Source organism: Vidua chalybeata, chromosome Z (assembly GCF_026979565.1).
Source record: "Vidua chalybeata isolate OUT-0048 chromosome Z, bVidCha1 merged haplotype, whole genome shotgun sequence".
Taxonomy (NCBI): domain Eukaryota; kingdom Metazoa; phylum Chordata; class Aves; order Passeriformes; family Viduidae; genus Vidua; species Vidua chalybeata.
The window spans coordinates 43,857,615-43,878,642 of NC_071570.1; positions in this window are offsets into that span (position 1 = coordinate 43,857,615).

Below are 21,028 nucleotides of genomic sequence, written 5' to 3' on the forward strand. Positions count from 1 at the left end.
ACTGCAGTAACAGTGTGTAGCAGTCAGAGGCCTGGCAAGGCCTCCATGGCAGTCACTACCTAAGATAAGAAATGCAGAGTCATGATGAGTGGAACAGAACTGCCCCTCTTCCGCACATCAGACCCCTGTTATCTCTCTGTAAGGCTATAGGTCGTATTCTCCTCGACCTCAGCCATAGGACAAATCCTGATCCCTCAACAGCCTATATAAACCCATACCATTGCCCAGTTCAGTGGAAGAGCTGTCACTGGAACCCTTTGCAGAAGCTGCCAATATAGATATCTCTGCAGAACTCCACACAGCCTTCACCTCTCTCCTTCCCTGTGTCTGCTGAGGCACTTTGCGAGCACAGAGCTGAAATCACTTAGAGCTGAAATCACTAAGAGCTGAAATCACTCCACAAGTGCTCGCAAGGTAGTCAGCGGCTCGGAGCTAGCCCCGGGGCCCAGGCAGGCTGCGCCTCATCAGCACAGCGCTATCCGGGACACCTACAGCGGTTGCTGCCCTGGGGGCCAGACGGACCCTTGGGGACCACCAAGCTGTAATAACAGTGTATCTAATTTAGTATAAAAGAGTAATCTCACAGCCCTGGGACTCTGCTTTTTTTCACTGTTTAGCCTTAGAAGTCAGACCTGTTTTGTGTTTGAAGAAGACAGGAGCTATTTCTTTATGCACACAAAATTCTGCTCTGAAATAGACAGAAAGTATTTTTAGTATCCAGCACTTGGATGTTGGCAGAAATGTTGCTAACTACTGTACTAAAAATAGTTTTTCATGGCAAAGTTTTAATATCCCAATATTATATCTGTTCTTGCAGGACAGGAGGATTTTTAGCTTAGAATGGAGTAACACACAACTTTGATTGATAGGTTTTGAAGACCATGTTTCAGAACTTTTGATGACTTCTCAGAGGTGATTGTTGTCAAAAATCATTGCTCACAAGTTTTTTGATTTTTTGCTCTCCACAAATTGTGACTTTATCTTTACTTCTAGTAAGTAATGAAATAACTATAGGAGAAGGTCTTCCCACTATACATTGCGGCCGACCGGTCTTAGTAGGACAACTCAGTCTCAGACCTTGATGGATAGAAGGCTGTGATTAGCAAAGTGCTTTACACAGGTAGTCAATTTGAATGTGCTTGAATGTATGACTGAATGATGATAAACTTCAAGCACATGTGAAATGTTGACTGTCTGCCTAGTTAACCTAGTGCTTCAAGGAACAGCCAAAAGGCCTGAGGTTCTGAGCTTCAGTGGTTGTTTTTTGGAACAGCCTACCAAGTAGATAAACTCAGAATACATGAGTAGTGTTGATATCTTTTGTGATATTTTGAGTATCAGTGAAAAAGATGACTCAAGCCTCTCTTCTCTGAGGAGGAAATTTGTCTTTGGAAGTTCCCTATTGCAGAACCACTGAACTCTTTGTCAGAACTACTGCTTCCTGCTAGTTACCATTATTTTATCTGAAAATAATGATAGGACTTGCAGAGCAGTTCAGTATAAGTGGTTTTACTGCGCTGCAAATATTCAGTTGCAATGCATATTGGTGTAGCTCTCACACACAGGACTGTTGGCTCTGTCTTCTGTCCAGTCAGCAAAATGTCATTGCCTTTCCTCTCTTTCCTGTGTTTTGCAATGCTTTTGCAAGTCAGCACATAGAAAGCCTTTGCATGTGTTTAGTTTAGTGAGCAGTGCTTAATGGGCAAGCTTGCATGGTGTTAGTAATGAAGAGAATCTTCTCCTATCCAAGCACTCTTCTTATCTGCAGTGGTGGCATTGCTGAGCTACAGGATAAAGCATGTAAACAGATTACAGAGTGCTAAAGAAAGGAGACATGCATGCATGGCATTAAAGCAGGAGAAAGCAGCACTCCATACCCCTGTATGAATACAGTAAAGTGTGCAAGTGGGTCAAGAAGTGGGTATTTTAAACCTGTGATGGATCTGCCCTTTTTCAAAGATGGACAACAGCATTTCTCTCCTCCCTGCCTTATTCTGTAAGAACAGGAGAAGGGACATCTTTCAGATCCTAGGTTTATGTTTTCAACATAAACCAAAACACACTGTTTAGGGAGAAGTTTAGGAACAAGCAAGGATGTATTAGCATCTTTAAATACTCCCCCAGATTCTACTAAGAGAACTTGATGTGGCCATTGGGATTTTTCTCCTACAGATCTTTAACTATTCTGTGTTTTCTCTGTGGCCTAAGTTATTAGTCTTGCTAGACAGAGTCAGCTTACAGTTTTTGTTTCATCCTACCAGAGTGGAGAAAAATATGAAGTTATGACTATCTGTGTTTCATGGAAAGATAGGAGACTACTGCTCTTGGAACTGAACACACATACACACACACACACACACACACACATACACCACATACACTCCTTCAAACTGGTATATGGTCCTTGTAGGTGCTGAGAAAGGACTGTCTGGAGTGAATACCTTTGTTTTGAAAGTAAAAGTGACCCTAATTGGAGAAAAATAAAACACCTAAAAACTTAAAACTACAATGCAGACAGGTAGAACCAACATTTTTAAGTGTCATAATATTTTAAGCAAATTAATCTTTCAATATTTGCAATTGGAAATACTGAGCATTTGTGAAGGCTTCCCATTATATGACAAATGATGTAAAAGAAGTTCCTTAGAATATAACAGAGAAAGAGTAACCTCTTTGCTTTGAAACTTGCAACCCATTTCCTGTAGTAAGCTCTGTCTTTCTATCTCAAAGCACAGTTTGGTGTGGAATTTGTTCCATTTGAAAGTGATAGTGTACACATTCAAAAAGCCTGAATAATATTCAAGCAATAAGGGCTGGTGAAATGTAAAAGAAAGGTCATACTTCAAAGGCAAATCAATCTTTCAAGAATAAGTTTGCTAAATTCTTCAATTTATACAGACATAATCTTGAATTATTTTACGATAACAGATGAGATGCTACCCATAAAAAATTGGCTGAATTATTGTCAACAGACAACACAGAGTGATGAAGAAATACATTCTTAATTCACAACAAACTCTCCCTGATTTTGCTTTTGAAGTGGGGACAAAGCCACTCTGGAAACAAGCTATGTCCACTGATTTCAGGAGATATTTGTGTAGAGAACTTGCAGATATTTTTAGGCCAAATTCTCCTGTTTCACAATACATGTAATATTTACTTCTTCCAGAAATTGTCAGAGGTATTGAGGACAGACTATGTGAAAAAGGGATATCCCAAGATAACTTGACTTTTCATTATTTCCTTCTGCAGAAGATGCTGAGGGCAGGCTGTGCTCCTCTCAGTGCTTCTATGCAGAGTAGAAATGCATGCTTGTGGTGCTCCTGCTAGACTATGGCCACAGGTCACTGAGACAGAGGCTTGGGGGAATTCCTCTCCTGTGTCTTTTCACTTGTCCACTAATAGTGCAGGCATTTCCTGATGTATTCAGCTGATACAGCTCCTATGCCAGAGAGCACTTGGTGATAGTTCCCAGCTCTGAAGTAGTATTGGAAGGATTCCAAAAGAGGAAAAGGGTTCTCCATCTTCTTGATTAAATACTGGCTGCAAGCTGAAGAGACTTGCAGCTTCTCAGAGGCCTACCTACAACCCGTCAGCATGTGATAGGCCTTTCTCACCACTAAGGAATTTACCCAGCACGACAATGCTTTTAATTTCTTATTTGGGCATTTGTTTTGTGGATCAGAATGCAGGGATCATTTGCATAGAATGATACAACTGAAATTGCCTAAGATGACCCAATTGTAATAAATTCAATTACGCTTTCTCTCAGTTTATTAGATGCAATTATTTCTGGCAAGCTGAGTTATAATTATATCAGCAGTGGAAGCTGAGGACTGGGTATATGATTCTTCTTTCAGCCATCATTCTGGCTTTTCATGTAGTGCTGTTCAGACTGAAGATGATGTGTTACCAGATTTTTTATCTCCCAATAAATCTGATTCTAACCACAAACAATCCACAAAGAAGACAATACTGCATAGTGGCTGTGAAGAAGATTGGGACTTGAGAAATGTTTTTTTCTCTCTTCATTATTTATTCCTCAATTTTGGCTGTTAACTCTACATCAAAGAAAAAGTTTTTACATAATGCTTGGCACTGAGGGTGTCAGACAAGGTCTCCAGAGGCAGTAATGGCAGTAAGATATATATGTCAGTGGTTCTGACATTAAGATTTTTTTGCTTACATTAATCTCTTGTCTACGCTGATTAAAGTTGAGAGCTAAGATTAAACTCTGTAGGTCAAGTTTGACTTTGTTATTATTAACAAAGAGTCATTAATCAGTTTGACTCATTCAAAAGGTGACTGTGTAGAGTTAGGAAAGATTTTCACATTTTACTTCCAATTACATGTGTGTTATTTCAGTTAATAGTAAATGTTTTCTCTTTCTCTAAACTATCTTCATTGAGAGTTTTGCTCAATATTTTTGTCTCTTTGATTCAGATGGAGAAGCACTGGTTTTTGGCATTCTTATTAACATTAACTTTGCTGTTACTATCATCATCATAGTCATCAAATAGTCCGGCTTTTTTTCCTCTATTTTCATAGCTATATGCACCCAAACTCATCTTTACAGCGAGGACAAAGACCTTAACAGGTCTCCTGCCTGTCACTGAAATACTAGCATAATATTATTCTGAAATTAAATCTGTGTCATTCCAGAAAGGTTTGCTCAGTACCAAACAACGTCTTTAGCTGGATAAATGCATTTCAGATCAAATCAAGGGTTCCTTTAACAGTGGCTTGATAAACTGTTTTCATTGTTCTCTGATAAACTAAGAAGCCAACAAAATACTGAGAAGAAGCCATTTCACAATAGGCAGCGGAGAGCTCCGTTGAGTGAGAACAAAATAACAATGTCGCTGTTAATTGTCATGATAGTTATTCTGTGACTAGTTCTGTAATTTCTTGGAAGATGGTATTTTTAGAGCTAGTCTATTGTAGCTAGCTGTCAGCATATAATAACAATGTAAAATGATCTATTGCCCACAATAGTGAAACTGATAAGGATTTATTGAGATTATTGTATACATTGAATACCTTTATCTTTTGCAAAGTGCTTTGCCAGCTCTGGATGAACAAGATCCCAAAAGTGTCAACAGTGCTTTTTTATTTGTGTAACCAGGAGAATGAAGCTGAATGTTGGGTGCCAGATAACAGTGCCATTCAGGACCTTAAGTACGTGAGCTGCAGCCTTGTTGGCAGGACTTTGTAATCTCAATAGCACAAGTCATCACTCTTTCTGCTTTGAAGCAGCAGGAAACTTCAAATAACATCAAAGTGATAGGGACCCAGTGCCAAACATCATAATATTTACTTTCCCCATCTAGAATGAGATTATTCATCAGTGCCATGAAAATAATGGTAGACTCAATCTGACTGTGCCATAGATGCCTGAGTCAAAAGTCTTGATAAAGAGGGAAATGCAACAAAGACTTGAATATGACAGCATACTTTTAACTGTATTGTCTCTGTGTGTTTTGGCTTATTGTTCTCTTACCTTGTTCACTATGCTGGCATTTAGACAAAGAATGACTATTCATTTAACAGTAATAGTAAGTGAAGAATGTCCTGTTCACCGCACAGTTTCAAAAACGAGAGAGGAAGGCCAGTAAAGCATTCATAACCTTGGACTGAAAAGTCTGACATGAAATTGGCAGTGGAGAGCTGAAGGACGAAATTAACAAAAAAATATATAGAGAAAGAACTGCACTGCAAAAAAAGAGCTGTGAACTATCCACAGAGAAATAAAAGAGACATTTTCCTTGTCTTGGGATTGCAGGATAAAACTAAAGTCAGGCTTGCTTTTGGGTGTAAAATTCTGGCTTTTAATCTGCAGCAGGGAGGTATTGAATTAATTGTTTATGCTCCTTATTATACTTATGTCAAGGAATGGAATATGAAGAACAAGCTAGGTTTGACTGGCTCATAACAGATGCGCACAGTAGAGAAAATGTGAACTGCTTCAGAGCTGTTGATCAGCTCTTTAAATTCAGACAGCAGAGAGAGAAGAACTACAAAAAGTGATTTTTCCTTGAGTCATGACTGACTGCTTTGCTCTTCTTGTTCATAAATCTCTTCATAGATTGATGTGGCATAACATAGCTGAAGACCTCCTCTGTTCTTCCCAGTGCCTTCATGAAAATGAGGAAACCAAAGTTTTCCATGAGATAATGGGTATCTAGGAACAGAATGCAGCTACTAGTGCCTTAGTAGTTTAGAGTGGATTAGAGTATCCATCTAGGCATCTCATTTTTTAAATCATCCACCTCCAGTTACTTTCCCAAAGTGAAATATGCTTGTCTGACCAATTACTTGATGGAGATAGTTACTGACTGAATGACACAAGAGGACTTGTCCATCCCTGGGATGGTTGTGTCCATGTTTCTATTTTCCATCTCTTCGTATTTGTTTCTACCACAGTCTTTGACAATACCAAGTATGTCATTGTGAATTCAGTTGTAATATCCATTAAGAAAATAATGGATAAAGAAAAGGATGTTAAAAACTTTAAACTTGAAAAAGAATGAATCTCATTTTATCTTATGATGCCCAAACACATAAATTTTCATGTAATAGCACTTTAACTACTTCAAAAACCTGAAAATGACAGTTACACATTAATTTATGCCCAGTCTTGGCTGTAGACATAAAACTCTACTTCATAACTAACTCTGATGAACACTTGCAAGCTTCTGCCAGTGCCAATTTTGTGCACCTGCCCACTGAGTCAACATGTTTTTTCAGGAAATAGATTCTTTTTTGCAGTATTTCGAGGTGGAATCCATTCACTGAATTGCTGGCTGCTCTGAATCCCACTTATGGTAGCAGTATCTGGGAAAAAAATATTCCAGCTATAGACTGGAAAGCAATCAAAGCAGAAGGTCATTCTCAGAAGGTTCCTATGCAAATTAACTATGCAATGTATCTTTTTGTGACATTTGCCAGTTTATTATGCAAATATGTGTCTGCCACTGAATGCCTTACAGTTTGTCCAGTATTTTTTGCCAAGTCTAGTCAGGCCAGTGTGAGTGCTTACCTGAATTTTGCATCATCCCTCCTATGTTCATGTCTATGGGTTTCTGCCAAGGTGACTTGTCAGTAATCAGTCAAATGTTACTTTGTGCATAATATGTATTAGTGATTTTCTCTTGTCCTGCCTTATTAGGAGTGAATGGGAACTTCTTTACTTCCTATTCAAAATCTTGGGATTTCATTAAATATTCAGCTAGAGCAAATAATGTAGTACATTAAGTACTCTGAAACTGTGGAAGAATTAGACTTTGAGAAACACACTCACAGAGTAGAAATTAACTCTATGTTCAGGACTCGAGTACCCAGTTAAGACAGTAAGATCATTACAGATGCAACAACTGTCATCTCTTGCTATAGCAAACATACAGGTTGGTCTAGCAGAGAATGAGCAATGGGAACTGTCTCTTCTTTGAAGAATAGAAAGGCATTGGGTCATTACATCTCACTGCTTTTATTTAGGTCATTAGTCTGAGATATAACAGAACAAGTTTAGTCTCAAGTTGGAGACTCAATTGACAGTCTTGTCCTTTCTTCTCTGTTTCTCATAAGACCATAATATTTCCTAATAGTACCATGTTAAGGGTCTCATTTCCCAAAGTCGAAACAATATACATTAACTCAATGTGACAGCAAAAGAAAATCTTTTCAGACCTTATTTGTAAAACAAAGCATCCTAGACCTTCTTTCAGTTTTATTTTTAAGAAAGAGCAATTCCTGATTATGGGAATTCTCCATATAATAAATTCTTCTTAGACTACAGTGAAGAATGCCATTGAAAGCCAGCAATTTATCTGTTCTTCTTCCAGTGGACAAGATTTATCTGACAAGATTCATGTGTGTAATGCTGGCTGATACAGCATGACATCATAGTTCTAGAAGTTCTTGCCTTAACAAGAGCAGTTAAAGGCCCAAAGCAGAGCTCAAAGCAGCTGAAGATCTCATTTACTCTTCTCCTTGTTTTCAACATACTATTACAATTACAATTTCATTAGATCAGAGAATTTCACAGAAGACTGTTTCATACTTCATCTGTATACAGAAAAAAACTATATACTGTTACTTGAAAGCTGGGCTACAATTCACAGGTAAGATTTTTTCTTTTCTTCTCATTGTGCTGGTTCTGATTCCTTTCCTAGTCATTCTCCTATTTATCTGGACAGTGACCTTCATTACATGGGGCAAATTTAGGCAAGCTCCATGGCAAAAGAGTAAGTAGTTTTGGGCTTCAATAGCACTGGTTTTTGATTTATAACTTTGATTTTGCTTTCTTTGCCTGTTTTACATTCCACTCACTTTTTTCATGAAAGAATGAAGCAACATCAGTAAGGATGGTATGTGTGATAAGTGCAGAATGTCTCTGATAATATGAAGATCAAACTCCTCATTTTATTTGGACCTGAAGCCAGGGAAAAGAGCAAAGCCCTGAGTTGCTCTGTTCTTAGCCATCTGTGTTGCATGAATAGACAGTCTGTTGTGTATAAAACCAGCTGTGACTGTTTTAAGGGGCATCTGTTCTGTACTGAGGCATAACAGTTGATGGTATTTAGACTTGGCAGTCAAGGGTGTCAGGTCAGTCTAGCTTAGTCTAGGTCTGACAGGATGGGTGTGGCTTCTTGCTAATCATTATCCTTTGAGTAAGGAAACAAGAAAACCTGTACCACTGTCAGCCTTCCAACAAAAAGGGAGAGCATCTCATAGGAGCACCCCACTATAGTTAGGAAGAGGAAGGATTCAGTTAGTTTAGTATCAGCTTCATTGTGTGACTGTCAAATAATTTGTTTCTTGATATTTGATAGATAAACTGAGCTCAGTTTTAGGCCACTGCTTCACTGAAAAAGGCAAACTGTGTGGTGCCTGTATAATACAAGCCTAGAAGGAAGATGGTGAATTGTGAATTATTCAAAGTGCTTCCTTATGCAGTCTGCCTTAGACTTCCTCAAGATGAGTCATCTGCTCTTTCAAGTCTGCGGGACTTTCAGAGATCTGGATGGTAGATTTAGCTGCACAGGATGCAACATTGGTGAGAGGAGGCTGCTGTCAGCTTATGAATGTGACCAACACTTTCATAATCTGCTACTGTAACTGCAATGTACTAAATACCTACTTTTGTCTTTTGGACTGCTTGCTTGGTGGCTTTTTTTTGTTCCTTATAATTTGTTCTAAAAGGACTCTCTTTCTTGCAGCTACTGTTGGTGAAAATTTATTGAGTGGTTTAATCACTTCTGAATGAAAAACAGCTGCTAAAAGATGTAAGTAGCTGCTGGTTAATGATGTGATGGCTTCTCCAAGAGATTAAATGAGGAATTTCCTCTCTCTCTCAACAGTTTGTACTACATAGCTAGTGTCCACACTACATGACTATTTAAGTCTCACGTGCTTACTCAGTAAGGGTAGCTGAGTAGTATCTTAGGTTTTTTGCACATCTGGCCTCAGTAGAACTACTAATCTGGTAAATCAACAGTCCCAGTCTTGTCTGGTTTCATTTCCATTGTGTAGATGTGTCTTCTGCATGCCTACACAGCAGAGCATAGGAAGAACCATAAACTCATTCTCTAGCATATTCCAGGTCTGTTGTTTCTCCTCAATGTTTTCAGAAAATAAAAGCCTCATTGGGAATTAAAGTGAAGCTATTTTCTCTCTGTGCTTACAGCTTTGGACATCTAACCCCAACCTGATTCTTTATTGTGACAACAAAACAGAAACTACTTGATATGAGCCATGACACAAAACAGTATTCTGGCTATTCCCAATTATTCACTGTGTTTGTAATACAGTAATTCTTGCTGATCTAGGTTAAGTGTTCTGTTGTGTTTGGCATTGTAGAGACTAGTAATAAAAACTGATTCCTATCTCAAAGATCCTGCAATGGACAGGCAAGAATTGGTACTTTCCATTACAATGTCATAGACAGATTTGGTGATTTCCCATAAAAACAGAGAAAACTAGTATAAAAGTTTGGGACTGAAACCTTTGAGTGTGTGGGAACACCCAAATCCTAGTCAGACAGTGGATACCAAAGAGCACTGCTCCCATTCTCTGAGGCTCAGCTTCTGATACACAAGGACTGCAATAAGTAAAACAGCTGAGGTAGTGTTCAGCTTTATTGATTCTGTGCCGTGACAGGACATGATTGTGGGGCTCTTGGATGCATAGACATTAAAATTCATCACGTTCCGAAAGCAGAAAAGTAAAGTGAAAAAAATGAGGTTGAAAAAAAGAGGTTGCTTGATTTGTATGTGTATTCATTACAGTCACCTTAGAAACAGATACTGCAAGATAAGTTGGAAATATAAGGGTCATTCAAAATAGGTTCTTCCCTAGTATGGAGAACGTTGTTGGCTTTTTTTCCTGCAGTTAGGCGATAGGGCAAAGACTGACAGAGTGGGAGTAGAAGTGACAAGTGATGAAAGAGAAAGAGAATGAAAGTGACTATAGTAACAAAGCCTTTGAATTATCAACAGATGAGAAAACCTTGAACTAATTCAAGATTAAAATACATGAGGATGTTTGTGTATGATAAGGCAAAAGCTATAACACTATGCAATTAAAACTGAACATTAATTCTGCAGGCTGGACTGCTCATTTGTTTTGGAAAGCAGGATGATAATTCAAGATGCACAGAAGGTATCTCAGGTCAAGCCTGCTGCTTAAGCAGTTTGTCTTCTGTAATACTGCAAGGTTCATATATGACAAAATGAACTCACTTCTTTTTATAGGTCCAGTCCACAAAACTGACAATACTTCTAAGAGAACTAGGCCCAAATTTGCCCTTGGATACCAAAAGCTAACAAGTATTAATACTAGCTAAAAAATGAACCAGAAAGAATCAGAGCATCATAATTTTCTACACCTATCTTAACAAAGTAAGGTCAACCTAACCAGATATAATAAAACCATTGAATGTTTACTAAATCCAACTTACATTCAGACAGTCAAAACCCAATAACTGACTATGTTTCTAATTTGCATTTCCTAGCACTGTGCCATTTCAGCTTTCAGCAGAGTAGTAGCAGCTCTAGCAGCAGCACTGTGCTGCGTCCTGGTCCCTTCCAAGCAGGTTAGCTCATTGAAGGTCTGGCTCACTAGTCCTTCTACTTGTACCTTGTATTATCCTTCCCATTTGGGTGAACAGGGCATAAAAGGCTTCCATTCCAGCTTCAGACTGTATCAAACCTACTACTTGTCATCTCTTTATGCATTTGAGAATTGCTAGCAAAAGTAGAAGGCAAAACAGAATAAAAATTTCTTAGAAGAACTTTTTGTGGCAATTCTGTTTCAATTCAACAAACCCAGAAACATTTAACTAATGCTACTGGGAGAAAAACATTAAATGTCTGGGAGGGGGCAGTTTAGGCAATGGAAGAACCTTTCATTTAATTTTTTGACTTACAGAGGATGGAAACAAAGACAGGGAAACTGTGAGGAATTGCCATCTAAGAAGCCAAAGATCACATTAGGAGATCTAAAGTCCTTACAGAACCAAATCTGGCAAGGGATGTCAGAGGGCTAGAAGAAAATCTTCTATAGGTATGTTGGTGATAGAAGGAAAACTATGAAAAATGTAGGCCTTCTCTGGAAGGAGACAAGAGACCTGGGATGTGGAAAAGGCTAAAATTTTCAACAACTTTTTTTGCCTTGGTCTTCACTGGCAAAGGCAGGGACTGTAAGAGTGAAGAAACTGCTGTAGGAAAAAAGTCAGGTTTGAGACCATGTCAGGAAAGGTGTACGAGTTCAGGGAACATGATGAATTGCAGCTGTGAGTACTAAGGGAATGGGTGGATGAAGATCTCACTTGAGAAGTTGTGACAGCCTGGTGAATGTTCCACTGACTGGAAAAGGGGAAACATGACCTCCATTTTTAAAAAGGGGAAAAAGGGAACACCCAGGGAACTACAGGGTGATCAGTCTCACCTCTGTGCCTTGCAAGATTATAGAGCAGATGCTGCTGGAAACTATGCTGAGGTACATGGAAAACAAGGAACTGATTTGTGACAACCAACATGGCTTTACTAAGGGCAAATTGTGCCTGACAAATTTGGTGGCCTTTGATGGCGTTACAGAGGTGGTGGATGACTGACATTATTCTACCTGAAACTGTACAACATATTTGACACTGTCTTACATGACACCCCTACTCTTTAAACTGAAGAGACATGGATTTGACAGATGGACCATTCAATTGATAAGGAATTGTCTGAATAGTCACACTCAAAGAGCTGTGGTCAGCAGTCAATGAACAAGCAGAGACCAGTGATAAGTGGTGTCCCTTAGGAGCCAATATTGGGACTGATACTCTAGAATATCTTTGTTGCTGACATGGACAGTGGGATTGAGGGCACCCTTACCAAGTTCACTAGTGACAGCAGGCTGTGTAGGACAGTCAAGCTGAAAGGAAGGGATGGCATCCTGAGGGACCTGGACAGGCTTGAGAAATGGGTCTGTTTAAACCTCATGAAGTTCAACAAGGCCAAGTGCAAGGTCCTGTACCTGGGTCAGGGCAATCCCAAGCACAAATACAGACTGGCAGAGATTGAGAGCAGCCCTGGACGGAAGGACTTACGAATATTGTACAAGAAGGTCAACATCAGCTGGCAGTGGTGCTTGCAGCCCAGAAAAACCTGGGGCTGCCTCCAGAGCAGCATGGCCAGAAGGTTAAGGGACTGTTTCTCTCCTTGTACTCTGCTTGACTACTACATCCAGCTCTGGGGCCAACAGTGTGACAGAGGTGATGTTAGAGGGCTGAAGCACCTCTCCTTTGAAGGCAAGCTGAGGGAGTTGGAGCTGTTCAACCTGGAGAAGACTTCAGTGAGACTTTGGAGCAGCCTTTCATACCTAAATTTGTCTACAAGACAGCTGAAGAGGAACTTTTTATAGGGGCATGTTATGATACGACAAGGGGGAATGGATTTAAACTGCAAGATGGTACGTTTGAATTGAGGGTGGTGATGCACTGGAACAGGTGCCCAGAGAAGCTGTGGATGCCTCATCCCTGGAAGTATTCAGGGCCAGGTTGGATGGGATTCAGAGCAACCTGATCTAATGGAAGGTGTCCCCATGGCAGGGGGATTGAAAATGGGTGATCTTCAAGGTCCCTTTCAATGCAAACCATGAGTCTACGGTTCTATGACTTTAAATACTGTTTTATATGTTATGCCATGCCATGCTGCAACATGTAATGTCAGACAACAGAGATAAAACAGATCACTTCAAACTAGTCAGATACATATAATTCCAGAAGGGATATTTTCAGATTTTTTTGAAGAAAGTAACTTACTTATACTTTTGCTATTTGGGAAGAAAAAAATTCTAAAATATCAGAAGCTACTGTACATGGCACAGCATTTCTGCATTTTGAGTGCTTTTAATGGTGTAGAATCTTGTTGCTGAGACTTAGGCTTAGGATATCACAAATGCTACTAGATCAGTGCCAGCAAAAAAGACCAAAACATTTTGACTTCTGTGTTGTATGATTCTTTCCCCTTCTCTGAGGATATACCAATTTCGGTATTTTTTCTCCTCTCTCTGTTTCCTATTTCCTGCTAATTCTTTCTTCTGCTGGCACAAACATCTTACATAGATCAGAGATCTGAACTGGATCATAGCTGAGGAAAAAAGGTATGAAAATCACATATACATGCACATATTTCAAGAGATCATGAACATATGCTAAATTATAAACATATAAAAGACAGTCTGGTTTATCTTTCTTCATTTTCTAAATTATCTCAGGTTTACAGAGAGCATAAATCTTGATTGAGGCCATCTAAGCCACACTCATATTTGCATGTAAAGCAGAAGAAATCTAATAGCAAATAACTCTAAATAAATGTACCAAGATAGCACCTTGTGGCTAAACATTCATAGTCTTGCCACTACTCCTTGCTCTGTAAGACATGGGGTAGGTCTTATAGTACAAATGGAGTGGTAAAGTTGGAAGTGTTCTGAGAACTTAGTTATTACTATTACTAGTGGTTGTCCTAGCAGCATAGGGGGCACATGTGGGTCCCAGAACTATTGTGGTTAGATTGATGCAAATAGAGGACAAGATGATCTTTACTGCTCTAAGACCTTTCTGGGTGTCTGTCAAAACTGAAATTACTGTCTCTTTTATAGAAACTTGCACCAATCCTTTGTAGTTATTATTGCCATACAGATTTCCACCTTTTGGAGGTTTTCCTCCTGTATTGTAGATACAGCAAGATGTTGTAGCCTCCAAAAGTGGCTGAAGGCAGTTTGTTCTTTTGCTAAGTTGCAGCTCCTCTCTTTGCAGCTCCAGCTGTTATCTGGAAACTTGCTGGGCAGCTCCTTTGCTGGGAGCTGCAGCTTCCCCGTGTGCTCATGGTCTTCACACACAATGAGATAGAATTTTAATTCCCAAAGGCAGAAATGTTTAAATTTTTCCTCTTGTCACCCTACAGGTAAATCAGCATTGTACTACTACAGATTTCTGGCTGTTGCTGTGTGGGTTGTTACTGTGGTCTCAGGCAAGAGGCATGGCTTGGTTGTTGAAAATTAAAACTGGGTTTCTGAAGGCATGCAGGTGGGCTGCTTGAGCCTGGGACATGTAGTTCTGAGATTCTTGAAAAGACATGTTTCCATTTCACACTGGAAAACTTGGATACTCTCAGAAGGTCAAGTCATCCATATACGACAACCAGTACTGAAATGATACCACTCTTCTCCCAGTGATATTGCCACGTTTCAGGTCCAGTGCAATTGTACTTGTGGTCTGAACCTTAGATTGCCTTCAAGATCAGATTTAGTGAATGTTCACCCAACTAAGTCCTTAGCTTGACTCCCAGCATCTGCCTAGCTCTTCTGCAGGCTTTGCTTGACGGTACTTGTCATTAACCCCATCCACATCCCTCTTTCCCTCACTCCTTGGCAGGTGTTCTTTGAAACTTGCTGCTGTGATTTGTAGCCAAGCAAAGAAAGTCTTCCATGCACTACTCCACCTCCTAGCTATTCAGTGAACTCTCTTGTGTTCATCTAGAGCCAAGCCCTATAATGGGGCTGGTGTCTGATGACTTCTGTTCTAGAGCCCAACACACAAAGTTGTATGGTGACAGTTAGGTATGGAAGATACACACAGTTTATGTGGCTCAGAGAGAGAGAAGGAAATCTGTAGGGTAGTGCTAAAGAGATGATTTGAAATGCTGACAGCCTTTTTTTCTTGGTTCTGTTTTGAAAGAAACCATCCGTTCTGGCTGGAGGAAGAATACCAGCTCTGAGTTAGGCCTGGGAGCTTTTAGCTTTTGCTCAATTGCAAGAAAGTACAAAAGTAGATTGTGGCTTTAGGTCATAGGTACTACAAGGTTTCTTAATATTCATAAAACTCTGTTAAGAAAATATTTTAAGAATGCCACAAATCTTGAATTAACAACCATGCAGAAAATGCCTCCCTGCAGAAAGTTTTAAATGTTTTCATCTACTTTCAGAGAAAGTATTTTTTGCAGATGTCAAATCTGCATGTAATTACATAAGTAGATAGACTACCATGCTGGAAAATCATGTGCTTTTTAAAAAACTTTTCTAGTTTATCAAGTTATTTAACAAAAACACTATAGAAAGAGAGATTAGTGATGGCCAGGAATTATTGCGAAATGGGAAGAGAACTGTACTGGGTCAGTCTGCAAACTCCATTCACCTAATTGCTTCTTAGGCAGTGGGTTGAGTGATGCCTGAAGCATATTAGATGGGTACAGCTTGCATATAGACAACACCAGTGAAGTAAAGTAGGATTTTGATGAGCCTACCCTCTCAGGCCCCTGAATAACCAGGCCAGCCCAGATATACGGGGCCTTGAGGGAAGGCACATCAGGAGATGGGCACAGGTACAAAAGAGGCTCCAATTCCCGATGTGGTTCTCCAAGCTTGTTTAATCCATGAGATGGAGGGGGAAAGAGAGACTGAATAGGAAGGGTCATGGCCTTATCTAGGCTCTGGACAGGGAGGGCTTTCTGGCTCTCCACCAACCCTAGGGAAGCAGGAAGGAAGGGACCCTGTTTATCTGATTCCAGTCACAGGGGTCCCCAAAAGGGAGGAAAGTATAGCCTGAGCGCACTGTAACAGGATTTAGTAAAGAAAAAATGACACTGCTCTATTTTACTCCACCAGTAACATCCAAAGCTATAAATTCTCTGCTCCTTTGGATACCACATACTAGGAAAACAAGATGGAAAAACTTCAATTGCAAGGAAGTCTGATAAAAAAGCTGGCAACAGAAGGAGCAAAATAACCATCTTTTGTCGCCTGAAACATTGTTTTTTTTCCAGATAATAAATTGTGTGGAAGCCTTGTTAGGCCTGAAAGTTGGTCAAGGGCACAATAATCTCACAGGCCAAATGCAGACCAGAGGAAAATAAGTATGTCAAGGTTGCCTGGCTGCAGTTTTTAGTTTACCATATAGCTATATCTACAGGAACAAAATTCCTTCTGTGTGGATGCTCCTTTGCTATATCAGGCCCCTTCATGGTGGAATTCAGAGGTGTGCTAAATCTATACAACCCTTAGTACTTGTAAGTCAGAGTTCATATAGATAGAAGGCTCAACTCTCCTGCTTTGTGTTCCCTCCTATACCTGTAAACTGCTTCTGCCTGACCTGAGTCTAAAGTAGACTCTGTTCATCCTGTGAAAATTCCTGCATCAGGAGTGGAGGGGTGGGGGTGGGGGAAGTGGCGAAAACTGGTCTATTTGTTTTCCCCTTTGTTGGTGATAAGGGACATTTCTTTTTCTTATTTGTGTTTAAGCATGTGTGTTTATGCTTTCATAAAAGTAACCATTTCCTACTGAAACATAACTTTAAGGGATTTAGAGATTTTAGAGGAGCTAAGATTTTAGTTAGAGATAAGCCTTACTAGAGTTAATTAAAATAAAAGGACTCTGTAAGTAGGCCTTGATGAAGTTAAGAGTTAGTAGTTAACTAATAATTGATTGCTTGTCAACACAATGTTTAGTTAGCTGGGTTTATAATGGAGAATATAGAAACTGACAAATAGCTTTTAGGAACATAAGACATTTGTGGGCCTCCTCTGTTCTGAAACTAATTGAAGACAAGGAATGGGAGTTCTACCAATGTTCATTTGTCATATTTGCATTGAAAAGGTAGAAAGGTCAGAATGAGGAAGACTTCATTTACTTCCTCATTTTGGGACTCCTCCCCATGAAAGGGACCAGCGACCCATTTCAAGGAACAAACTACGCATGCTTAATAGCTTTTGAAATGATTAGCATACGAAGCGAGGAATGGGATGGACCAAATTATGAATACATATTTGTATTTTGGGTATTCAGTTCTTGGGTGGATAAAAGGACTCTGTAATCATTTGAAAGGTGCAGTGTGTATTTGGGAGCTATCCCACACACTGCCCGGCATCGCAATAAACATACACTTTCTAACTTTAAACTGTTAGAGAGTTTTTGTCCGTCACAGTTGGATATCGGTACTAGGTCAATATCCATATTTCTTTAATAAATCACTACAATTTATATTTCTATTTGCCACATTTGCAAGAGAATTAAGAAAAAGAAAGGTTAAAATGGTATCATGAAATCTTCTATATATGTCTTGGCCAATTCCTCTTTTTAATGGTCAGTAGTGAAAATGCATATAGAGGTCCACACACAGAAGAATTACCAGGAGCTTAGCCTACTACTTTGGAGCCTAACTTCAGTTGGTTATAGTTTTTAATTTGAAATATGTGCAAGTCTGTGCTGGTTTGTTGAAGTATGGTCTTTTGAGAGATCTTGTTATGCCCTTGTTGTCATAAATGTTTAATGAGTGTCAGCAACAAGCACCAGCTATACCAAAAATGTGGTTTTTTTCTGTTCCTTTGTATTCCTAATAGTCAGTAGTGACTGCTGTCGTGGGGACAGGACATTTTCATGCTCATTATCCCAATCGTGGTTTCTGCTCCCTGTTCTCAGTTTGTTTTGTCTTCCTTCCCCCCCCCCAAGCTGGCTGCTGGCTTGCTGCTTAGCTTGCTTGCTGCTTTTGCTTGCTGCTGGCTGCATGCTTTGCTGGCTCTGTTTTCCTCTCTTTTTTCTCTGCTTTTCGCTGGCTTGCTTTTTTGCCATTTTTTTCCTTTTTCCCGGTTTCTGTTGTTCCCTTCCCCCCCCTCCCCCCCGAAGACATCGGACCTACTCCGGGCAGGAGCTCCCCCGGGGTCTGCGAAAGAAGCTGCGTACCCTCTGCGGCAAAGAGAGATACAGCTCAACCCCCTTGGACTGGTGAAAACATCTGTGGTCATCTTGGGCTATTTCTCTTGTGCTGGGGAGTGTTTTTTGTTGTTCCTTAATAAACAAGTTTTTTTCCACTTCCCCTCTGAAGGAATTCCTCCCGAACCCGGTGGTGGGGGGAAGTTGCGGAAGGTTTGGTTTCCTATAAGGGGCTCCTTTGGAGAGGTTTCCCCCTAATTTGTCCTAAACCAGGACAAATAATTTTGGTGGCCCGTACGGGGAGGCCCAGACAAAGTGGAAAAAAACTTTATTCTAATAATATTTTTGGCTTTAACCGTTCTGCAGGAATATTGGTATGTCTCTTTTTAAAGTTATGATGTCATTTGGAGTGAAAGCCTGCCTCTATTTGTGGTCATTAGGGTTCTTTGAAGTTTTGATAGCTTTATGGTCCCTGGAGTTATTTTCTTATCCAGAAGTAGCTCCGGTATTGTCCCTAATACGTAGCTTTTGTAGCAGAGGGGCACTAACGAGAATATTTATCGGGCTGGGCTTGGCTGTGATACTTTGCAAGGGGCTTATAAAAATGTTGTTATCGGCTCCAGGAATGTATAATTCGTGGTTGTGGCTGTGTGCTAAATTTGTTATGGGGGAGGAGGTTTTTCAGCCTTTGCTTTCCTTTTCCTCCTCCGAATTGTTTATATCTCTATTAGGAAATGTCCTGTCCTCCCTGACTGCCAAGGATACCATCTTTCTGTTATTTAATTTAATAACCTTTCTCTATACTGTCCGCAGTTTATATAAGATGAAGGCTGAGATTTCTAGAGGGGCTGGTGAGACCTCTGATTTAGGAGTACAACCAAGGGTGAAAAATCCTGAGTGGTGTGGGAAATGGGAGGATATGGGCAAAATTTTAAAGGAGTTTTCTGATCCTGTAGTTTGGGACTTTCCATCCGAACACATCCAGAACCCAGCTGAGGTGGCGAAGTATCTGAAAGGGAAATGTCAGGATAACCCCAAGGAGAAAAAGATCATTGCAGTGAGCTGGGCCCTGGCATATGCTTATCGTACTCTGCTTGATACTGTAGGGCAGCAGACAGAGGAAGGGGGGCAGGGAGATAAACCAGCAGCAATCCCAGTCACTCAGGCTGCAGCCAACAGCCCAGGTTCAAAGCCAGCAGCTAAACCAGACTGTAAGCCTCAACCAATAGCTGTGGCTACTAGCACACGAAGTGGAAAGTGCACAGAGAAGACTGATCGACCAGTGGATGACAATGATGATTATGATGCAGGAGAAGGACCCTCAACACCCCCTGACATAAAATCAGGAGTCAAAGCAACTGGCACAAGATCAGAGGCTAATGTTGATTCCTTCTCCCTGAAGGACCTTCGAGGCCTAAGGAAGGGTTATCGGCGACAGCCCGATGAATCTATAATTAGTTGGCTGGTCCGCCTTTGGGATGCGGCAGGGGAGGCTACCATTCTGGATGGCACTGAAGCGAGGCATTTGGGGTCCCTGTCACATGATCCTGTCATCGACCAAGGCATGATGAGGGGGGCTAGCCCTCAAAGCCTCTGGGAACGGGTCCTGGACAGCGTAGCACAAAGATATCTGTGTGCCGATGACCTCTATGTCCAGCAGACACGATGGAAGACCATAGAACAGGGGATCCAACGCCTGAGGGAGATGGCAGTGGTGGAGATCATTTTTTCAGAAGACGTAACAATTAGGAATCTGGACCTTGTACCATGCACACCTGTAATGTGGAGGAAACTGGTGCGACTTGGGCCACCTGAATACGCTTCTGCTCTAGCAATCATGAAGCAGGAGGAGGTATATGAGACTGTACTCGATATGGCAAAGAAGCTTCGGGCATATGCGGATGCTGTACATGGCCCGACCCATGCCAGAATTGCAGCTGTGGAGACACGACTGCAGGAATTAGAAGGCAAAATAGAGGAAAGCCGCAAGAAACTCAGGGAAGAGATTAAGGAGGACCTCCTCCAAATCTCAGCTGTGCAAATTAGAGGCCCTGGCACCCAACGCAGACGTTCCTTTGTTGGGGAGAGAAGGTACACCCCACGAGATGAGTTGTGGTTCTTCTTGCGTGAGTCTGGAGAAAACATGAGGAAATGGGATAGGAAGCCCACTGCTGCTCTGGCACAACGGGTGCGTGAATTGAAGGAAGGTAAGAAAAGGAAAGCTGCCCCAGTTGCCCGTAGCCGAACAGCCAGGTATGATGATGACATGTCTGATCCTCTTGAGGGAACCTCCAAGATATATGCCCAAGGAAAGAAGGATAACCAGGCATAGAGGGGCCCTGCCTCTAGCCAGGTAGAGGCATGGGAAAACCGTGTTTTCTGGACGGTGTGGATCCGATGGCCTGGCGCATCAGAGCCACAAGAATATAACGCTTTAGTGGATACTGGTGCACAGTGGTACGCCACTATTGACATTGCTAATGCGTTTTTCTCCATTCCTCTGGCAGCAGAATGCAGGCCTCAGTTTGCCTTTATGTGGAAGGGAGTGCAATACACCTGGAATCGACTGCCCCAGGGGTGGAAGCACAGTCCTACCGTCTGCCATGGACTGATCCAGGTTGCACTAGAAAAGGGTGAGGCTCCAGAACATTTACAGTATATCGATGATATTATTGTGTGGGGGAAAACAGCAGCAGAAGTGTTTGAGAAAGGAGAGAAAATAATCCAGATTCTCCTGAAAGCCGGTTTTGCCATCAAGAGGAGCAAAGTCAAGGGACCTGCTTGAGAGATCCAGTTCCTGGGAGTGAAGTGGCAAGATGGACGGCGTCAGATTCCT